The 7,845-nt window shown below is 39.8% G+C and overlaps 1 pseudogene; it reads right to left on the bottom strand.

The window, feature by feature from the left end:
* Positions 1–6,486: 6,486 nt before the first annotated feature.
* On the bottom strand, positions 6,487–7,480 carry LOC138025354 (uncharacterized; annotated as a pseudogene).
* Between the last annotated feature and the right edge of the window lie 365 nt (positions 7,481–7,845).

Genomic DNA, 7,845 nt, shown 5'->3' on the forward strand with positions numbered 1-7,845 from the left:
GCTCCTGATCTTTACCTCTTTCCATGGGGCATGCTCGTCACAGATATCAACGAACAGTGACTGCCATGCCCACAAAACATCATCTGGATCGTCAAAGAGTGAAGCAATATGAAAAGGTGCACTTTCCATATCCCTCTTAAAGTTGTCCAAGTTCAATTTCTTGTAGTTTCTAGACTTTTCTAGGTTTTGACCCATGAAGACAGAGTACTCTTTTCTCGTACTCATCAGCCCAGTGAACGCAAAAAGAAAAGAATCCTCTGCTAGCATGCAGAGAAAGACAGTACCAGATTTAGTGCATTTTATATTCTTGTTATCACACATGCTGTCTTGAAGAACAGGGATCTTGTTGTGGTCGCAAAATTTGGCAGGTGGTCATTTCGGAAAATAACGACCTGTCCATGGCATACATGTTTGACAAAGTTATGACGTTGATGTTAGATAGAATAAATATTCTATAAGGCTCGCGCCGATCACGCATAACTAAGAACTTCCTTTTTTTCTTATGACAATATTCTTTTGTCATTGATAAAATGCTCTTACGCCCAGTCCTAACGATCCAAATGTAAAGTGCTATGCTTAATTAAATACACACTAACCCTCTACTCTCAGTCACCCATAAATTTTTCTATTTAATTCACTAAAACTTAGTAGCGTGCGCTTGTTTCCAAAATTTTCTCATCCCATTTACGTCATCTAGTTTTAGCCGTCTAAATTACCGACGAAACGTTTTCCGAAATGTTCGTAATTATAGAAGACTTCACTTTTCAAAGTCAGCTTTCGTTCTCGTTTTAGTATGGGTTCTCTAATAAAAAGCATCTGCCGTAATTTTCACGACGAACTGAGCTTAAGTCGTTAATTATGAAATGACATACCTGGATAATTGACTGCCGATTTAAAAGGTAAACTTTTGCTTCTGTGAAGTCTGGAGCTATTGTCAGATCTCGAGCATTTTTGCAATGGATTCAGAATTGTATGTGAAAAAATATATTGAAGTTATAACAGATATAAACACGGAAACAAACCGTCATTGAAATGCGTGTCACGATGTTGAAGTATAGTTGTTGAAATAAACGCTGAAATAACGCCCTAAAGAGCCTAAAAGATTTTCGAATTCTTTTTAAACTTCTTCATTTCATAGATCGTCAATTTTCCTCCAAGCGAACTCAAGGTTATTTTTGAACTTGATTACTGAAGGACGTATGTAGAACACTCGCCCTGTTCTTGTGCTGTTAACAGTGCATGCGGTTGTGCGGTTCATGTTTAATCTTGTACATAGCAACACCCTGGAAAAAAGCTCCTTAAAAAGTCCTTTGTGAACTGTAAATTCCGGGCTCTTTTCGTGGTTTTACGGTAATTTATTAGGCTTATCGTTACAACATTACCTGAAATATACATTTTTTTCGGACGGTTTGTACGTTACTATCAAGCAGTAAGAGCCGAATATTCTTTCATGAAGGATTTTTTCACCTGTAAGGCTGATAACGGGAGAACATGTTTAGTACAAGTACTCAGTACTCCAAAGCCACTTTGCAGTTTTTCTCCCAAGTTTTGTGTAGAACCTGGTTTTCTAAGAAAATATTATAACTGAGTTAGGAAACTGCTGGTAACTTCTGTGTTTTCGGCAGACTTTTAGGCAGAGGGTGAAAAAAAAACAGGTCAACTTTCCCTGCCCCTCTGAAATACATCCTTTTGAACAGGAAAATAAGGGTAAAAAACGGAAGTTGCCCAAGTAATTATTAAGTCAAAATGCCACCTGTGAAAAGGCTAAGCTTGCCAACCGAACGCCCAAAGACGGGAGACATTAGGGCCGTTTATACGAGAGAAAATAAGCCGCGGCGTACATAATACGCGAAAGGAACTATTTATACGAGTATAAACTCCCAGGCCAGGATAATCCGCGGCTTGAGAAAGCCGTGAACGTAGATTTTGTACCATTCATACGGGGTGTTCGCGTCTTATGTAAGCCGCGGCCAGAGTAAAAGCGGCTTATTTTCTCTCGTATAAACGGTCCTAATGACGTCTTCGTTTCTCTTGACAAAGTACTCCCTCGTGTTTTCAAGTCAAGTCCTTCATTTCTCCAATATTTAGGGTGCGTTCGATTGACCCTGTTCCGGAATAGAAATACGTAGAGTGATGATTTAAAACGGTATGTCTGGCGCTTTGGAGCAACAAGGATAATAAAGATATGTTTAAAATAGCATTTTAGCAGGTGTTTGACAATTTTTATGCAAATTTACGAAAAAACGAAGGATTCCTAACTTCCATTTCATGTAGTCCTATTCTGGAATACGGTAAATCGAACGCCCCCTTAATTTCAAGCAACTTGCCTGAAGATATTGATGTTAATTTACTGACGAAAAAAAGAATATGATTATAAAGCTGATAGCCGGATAATTTGTATTCCCTTATAATTTTTTTATTATACACTTGGTTAGATAATATTGTAACTAATTCATTTAAAGTGATGAGTTCGTGGATTTCGTGACACATTTACAATAGAGTTTTATTTTTTTATTTCAGTTTATCTTCGTTAGTTCGTGGCATGCCTGTAAACTAGTACCGACCACGCTAATAAAGTGTTATAGAGTGTTATCAGTTGACCTGCTCGGAACGACTACCATCACAGAGGAAATATTTCAAGTTTATGCGCTCATAAACTGTTGAAAGTTGGAGAAGGCTAGTATTAGACAATGTAAGGCAAGAGTAAGGAAGAGTTACTAGTAAAGAAACGTTTTGTCGGGAAAGGAATCAAGGGAAGTAGAAGAGTCAAGGTTTTTTAGAATGTAAAACGGGAAAACGCTGAGATGAAAGCCCTTTTCAGAGACCGGGATAGGTGGAAACTCTATGCTGGACAGGTCCGAGGGGAGAGTTCTTTAGATAAATAGACTCCATCTTGCGGTTGTTGCTGAGATTATATGGAACATGGAGCATTTTCTCCGCGGGGCCTATCCCTGAATGGACTTTACAGCACCATCCGTTTATGTAATCATTAGCCTACGTAGAAAGCGTTTCTGTCGGGGGATATGGATGAGTACTTGTGTTTCTGCAAACTTTTCTATGGCACCGATGAATTGCGCAGGATTGTCATCTTCCGAAGCTCCATTTATCGAGCGCCAGGATGCTTAACTACCCCACTATTTGAAGGTGTAAATTTCACCCACGCACTTTAGTGTTTCACCGACATTCCGCCGAGGCTGTATTATTCTCTATGTCTTTTCCTAACTGTCAGTTTAAAGAACGAAACAACTGCCTCAAGTTGTCCTTCACGGCTTGTCTCACTTCTTGGATCTTCCAGCAGTAAAGAATGGGGTTTATAGATGAATTAAAATAAAGCAAAGTCACTGTGCTTTCCACTACGACATAAAAAGCTGCCGACTGCCTTCTTCTCATCTCTCGATATGCGAATGGCGACACCAACAAATATGGCAAATAACACGAAACTAATGCCAACTGTATGCACATTCCACTGTACACTATTTTTTTTGTATCGTTTCATTTTACTCGGTGGAATTGTTTGATTCGCTTGTTCCTGGGTGTTGTCTCGAACTTGATTCTGATAACGGCGCAGCGTGAGGAAAATCTTCGAGTAACAGAAAATGGATGTGACAATGCACAATGATGTTGAAGAAATCAGCAAGGCACGCCATACAGCGTAGTCTGGATCCCAATGCGAAGTTGTCGCCGTGAAGATTGAGAAAGCCCAAAACGCGACCACAGCTCCATATATTCGTTTGAGGGTTACAACTTGTCTGTACCTGAGTCTTAACAACAGAGCAAGAAGTCTGTCCACACTGACGGCGGTTGTTGTCAACAGTGATACTCCACACAGAATGGTGCTTGCAGTCCGACTCACGGCATTGGCGTAGCGACACATTTGGTGCAATTTATACAACAAAGTCACGAAGTGAGCAATTTGAACTGGTTGTGAAACGATACCAACACAGAGATCCGTTACCGCCAGGTTTCGAAGCAAAACTTTGGAAGGCGGATGTAGGGAAGTTTCTCTCTGAAGGGCAACGATGATTAATGTATTTCCCATGGTTGCAGTGAAGGCAAAAATTATGTTGACGGCTGAAAGACATATTAAAGGGATGTGTATCCTTTCAGATAATTCTGCTGATCAGAAAAAGTTCTGTAATTTTTGGCTGTGTCCTGTAATATTTGTTGTCGACATTTTGAATCTCCAGACAGTGTGGTTTCCTTCTTTAACAAAACATCTTCATGTCCTAGTCATTCGATACACGGTGATTTATTTATAAAGCAATAAATAATTTATCGTTTATCCACTTTGGACCTTAAGTTATTTCCTAGAGATAACTTGTCATAGATTTCCGTTGATACTTTGCACACTGTTGTAACATGTTTAGGAGATGATAAAAATGTATAAGTAAGGGTTTCTTAAAACGTTTGACGAGAAAAATGAACGGTAAAAAACGACGTTTGGACCGTACTTCGGTCATTATCAAGTGAATGGTAAAATTGAAACAGTGACTTTTGAAACAGTGACTTGGCAGCTGCCAAGAATTTTTTAGTTTTTAGGTGATATTGTGAACACTGAGGAAGCCCGAAGGGCGAAACGTTTGTTCTCTACATTAAATGGACATTATATATATATATATATATATATATATATATATATATAATCGAGACTTAATTGTATATATATATAATTGTATATAGGTTGAATGAAAAATGGAGTCAAAAGCAAACTACTCATAGGTCCATTTAATTTACAGAACAAACGTCTCGCCCTTCGGGCTTCCTCAGTGTTCACAATATCAGCTAAAAACTTTGCTTTTGACTCCATTTTTCATTCAACCTATTTATCACCACGTGAAGTCAAGGCATCGTGTATCCTTCTTTGGATCCTGCTTGCAAGTGGCATTCTTCGTTGGCGACGCAGCATTTTTCATTCTACCTGCTATATATACAGAATGAAGAACTGGAAACGATGTAGTCACGAGCCAGTACGAAATACTGACTGATCCATCTTGAATGAAAAATACATATACCGTGAGTGAGAATCGAACCCGCGTTCCCTGGATTACATGTCAGGTGTGCTAACCACTGCACCATCACGACAACCCTGCTAGAAACAGAGCAATCAGAGAGGTGATTTGTTAGCCGCGGGGCTCTCCGGCGTTTTATCATTCAGGAACAGGACTACATCGGATCATCCGAAGAAGATTCACAGGCTACCAGAAATACCAAATTATATTTAGAATGAAGAACTGGAAATCCAACGATGTAGTCACGAGCCAGTACGAAATACTGACTGATCTATTTTGAATGAAAAACACATATGCCGTGAGTAGGAATCGAACCCTCGTTCACTGGTGTGCTAACGCTACAGAAACTCCACTGAACTTAGTAAATATGTATGGGGTTTGAAAGACAAGAAAGTCGACTATCGCATTAAATGGCGGATTGTTAGGCATGCGAGATCCTATTCAAATGTAACGAAGAAGTGTAATTTATGTCTGTGGGAGAAATACTAAATAATTTGTAGACCAGATTTGGCGACCCTTAACAACAGAAATGAGCTTGTAACAAGTTACAGACTTCGAAAGAAATTCCTTCTCAATAGCGTTATTATTTAAGGCTTATTTTTAGCAGCTCACTGGAAACAGTTTGTATTGTTTAACCGTTGCTATGCACCCCAGCCTATAGTGAAATGCTACCGTTATTTTCAAAATCACTGTAAAACACCATGTATTCCTTCTTTTTGGCAGTTGCCTGATGATTGCTTGGTGAGAAGCATGAAACTCGGAGTAGCAAATAAATGTCTTTGACCTAGTTCAAGTCTACGTATCTATATATATATATATATATATATATATATATATATATATATATATATATATATAATAAGTCGCTGACGAACTTCTCACAGGTCTGGTATATTTAGTGTAAACATTTCGCCCTTCGGGCTTCTTCAGGTCGTTTTATAAGCTTACCCTCCATCCCAGACATCAGCACTGCACTGATAAGGCCCAGAAGTCCGAAACAGTACTGTCTGCATGGGCCCGGGATGACCACGTAATTCCCATTCACTTTCCATATTGGCCATGTAGCTAGCATGGTTGCTCTGATAATGTAGTGGTGATCACACCCAACCGGTAACCAGGGGGGCGTGGGTTCAAATTCCGCTCAGGGCATAAAACGTTTTTCTCCCAATGAAAAATGTCATCCAGGGGTTGTCCGTCCTTGGTCCTTTCACACTTCATTAATTAACTACATTTCGCCGAGGCTTGGACTGTGAATCCATTTGTGATCCTCCTGGAGAGCAAGGTTACGCTGTTGGCTCGAGAGACCTTCTTAACTCAGTGTATACAAATTGTCCTCTTCTCTCTCGTCCGCCTGTGAATCATCCTTCTTGTTGATCCAGCGTCATCTAGTTGGGGAAAAACCAAAATTCTTTGAAAGATCTTTTGGATCCAAAAAATATAATTCTTTGACGGACAATAAAAACATACAACGAGAAAACTAGTAAAAACTAATTAAAAACCCTAACACGAATTGAGTCCGATTGCACATAAGAGTCGGTGTTAACTTCTGTATAACAAACAAGTCATAGACAAGGCAGTCAAATTTTTTCGTGCACTTCATTAAAACACTAAAATTCTTTGAAAGATCTTTTGGATCCAAAAAATATTTGTCGCGAAAATGCTTGCCAATTAATGAAGAAGAGTTTTTGTGTTCTTCAACCAATATAACCTGCATCGCACAGGTCACATTCAAACTTGTAAACAAGGCACTGTTGGTTCACAATCGGCGGCTTAGCTTCTCGCAGTTTGAGATCTTGTTTAATCTTCTGGCTGACAAAAACGGGCTAAACGGTCGTGTGGATCTTATGACTTAAATCCTTGAGTTGCGAACGCACAATATCAGCTGAGGCCTGATCTTTAAACAGTAGGACAACACGAATTGGGTCTGATCGATCCCTGACATTAGGGGAGGAAACAGGTTGACCCGATGCTTTGGCGGCAACAAATCGTGAAATGGAAGAGTTGACAAGTTTTTCAAGATATTTTAGTCGAGAAAACAATAATTTCAATCGATCACATTCTTCAGAGAAGTAGTGTCAATTGGACGAAAGTCGAAATGTACGATCAAGCATCGTTTTTAATAATCCACGTTTGTACCGGTAATCTTCATGGCTCCTGTAGTGTAGCAGGAGGCCAGTATTTGTGGGTTTAACATACACCTTAGTCTCAACATGTGCATGTCTGTTGAGCAGCTGGGTGACCAAAAAAGTAAGCTTGGCATTACTCTCCGTCTCCATGGTGAACTTAATAGAGGAATGGCACTGGTTTAAAATGTCGAGAAGATTGTCTGCGGATGCTTTGTCTGGCATAATGATCTGTGTGTCGTCCACAAATCTCTTGTAGCATGTAGGCATCTTGCCTTCACGCTCCAAGGTTTCCTCCATGCTACACATAAAAGCGTTGGCTAATAAAGGACCAAGGGGGGAGCCCATAGCAACTCCGTCGGTCTGTTCATATAGCTGGCCGTTGAACGTGAAAAGTTGGTCCTTTGTTGCCGCCCTAAGAAGATCGACAAGGTCCAGCTTGTTGAGATTAAGATGGTACTTATAATTAAACAAATTATTTATGAAAGCCTTATCGGCGGGTAGTTGTATGGTCTCCCCCAGAGGTACATTGGCGAACAGGGAAGAAACATCATAAGAAACCAGAATATCACCGTTGTTAATCGCCAATTCGTGGACCTCATTCACGAACTCGAAGGTGTCGCTTATCATATACTGGTTTATGGCGAGAGGTCTAAGTTTTTCATCTAGCCATTTGGTGAGGTCATAATTGTAGGTCTTTGTAGCTGACAGAA

The sequence above is a fragment of the Montipora capricornis genome, chromosome 12, assembly GCF_036669925.1.
Source record: "Montipora capricornis isolate CH-2021 chromosome 12, ASM3666992v2, whole genome shotgun sequence".
Taxonomy (NCBI): Eukaryota; Metazoa; Cnidaria; class Anthozoa; order Scleractinia; family Acroporidae; genus Montipora; species Montipora capricornis.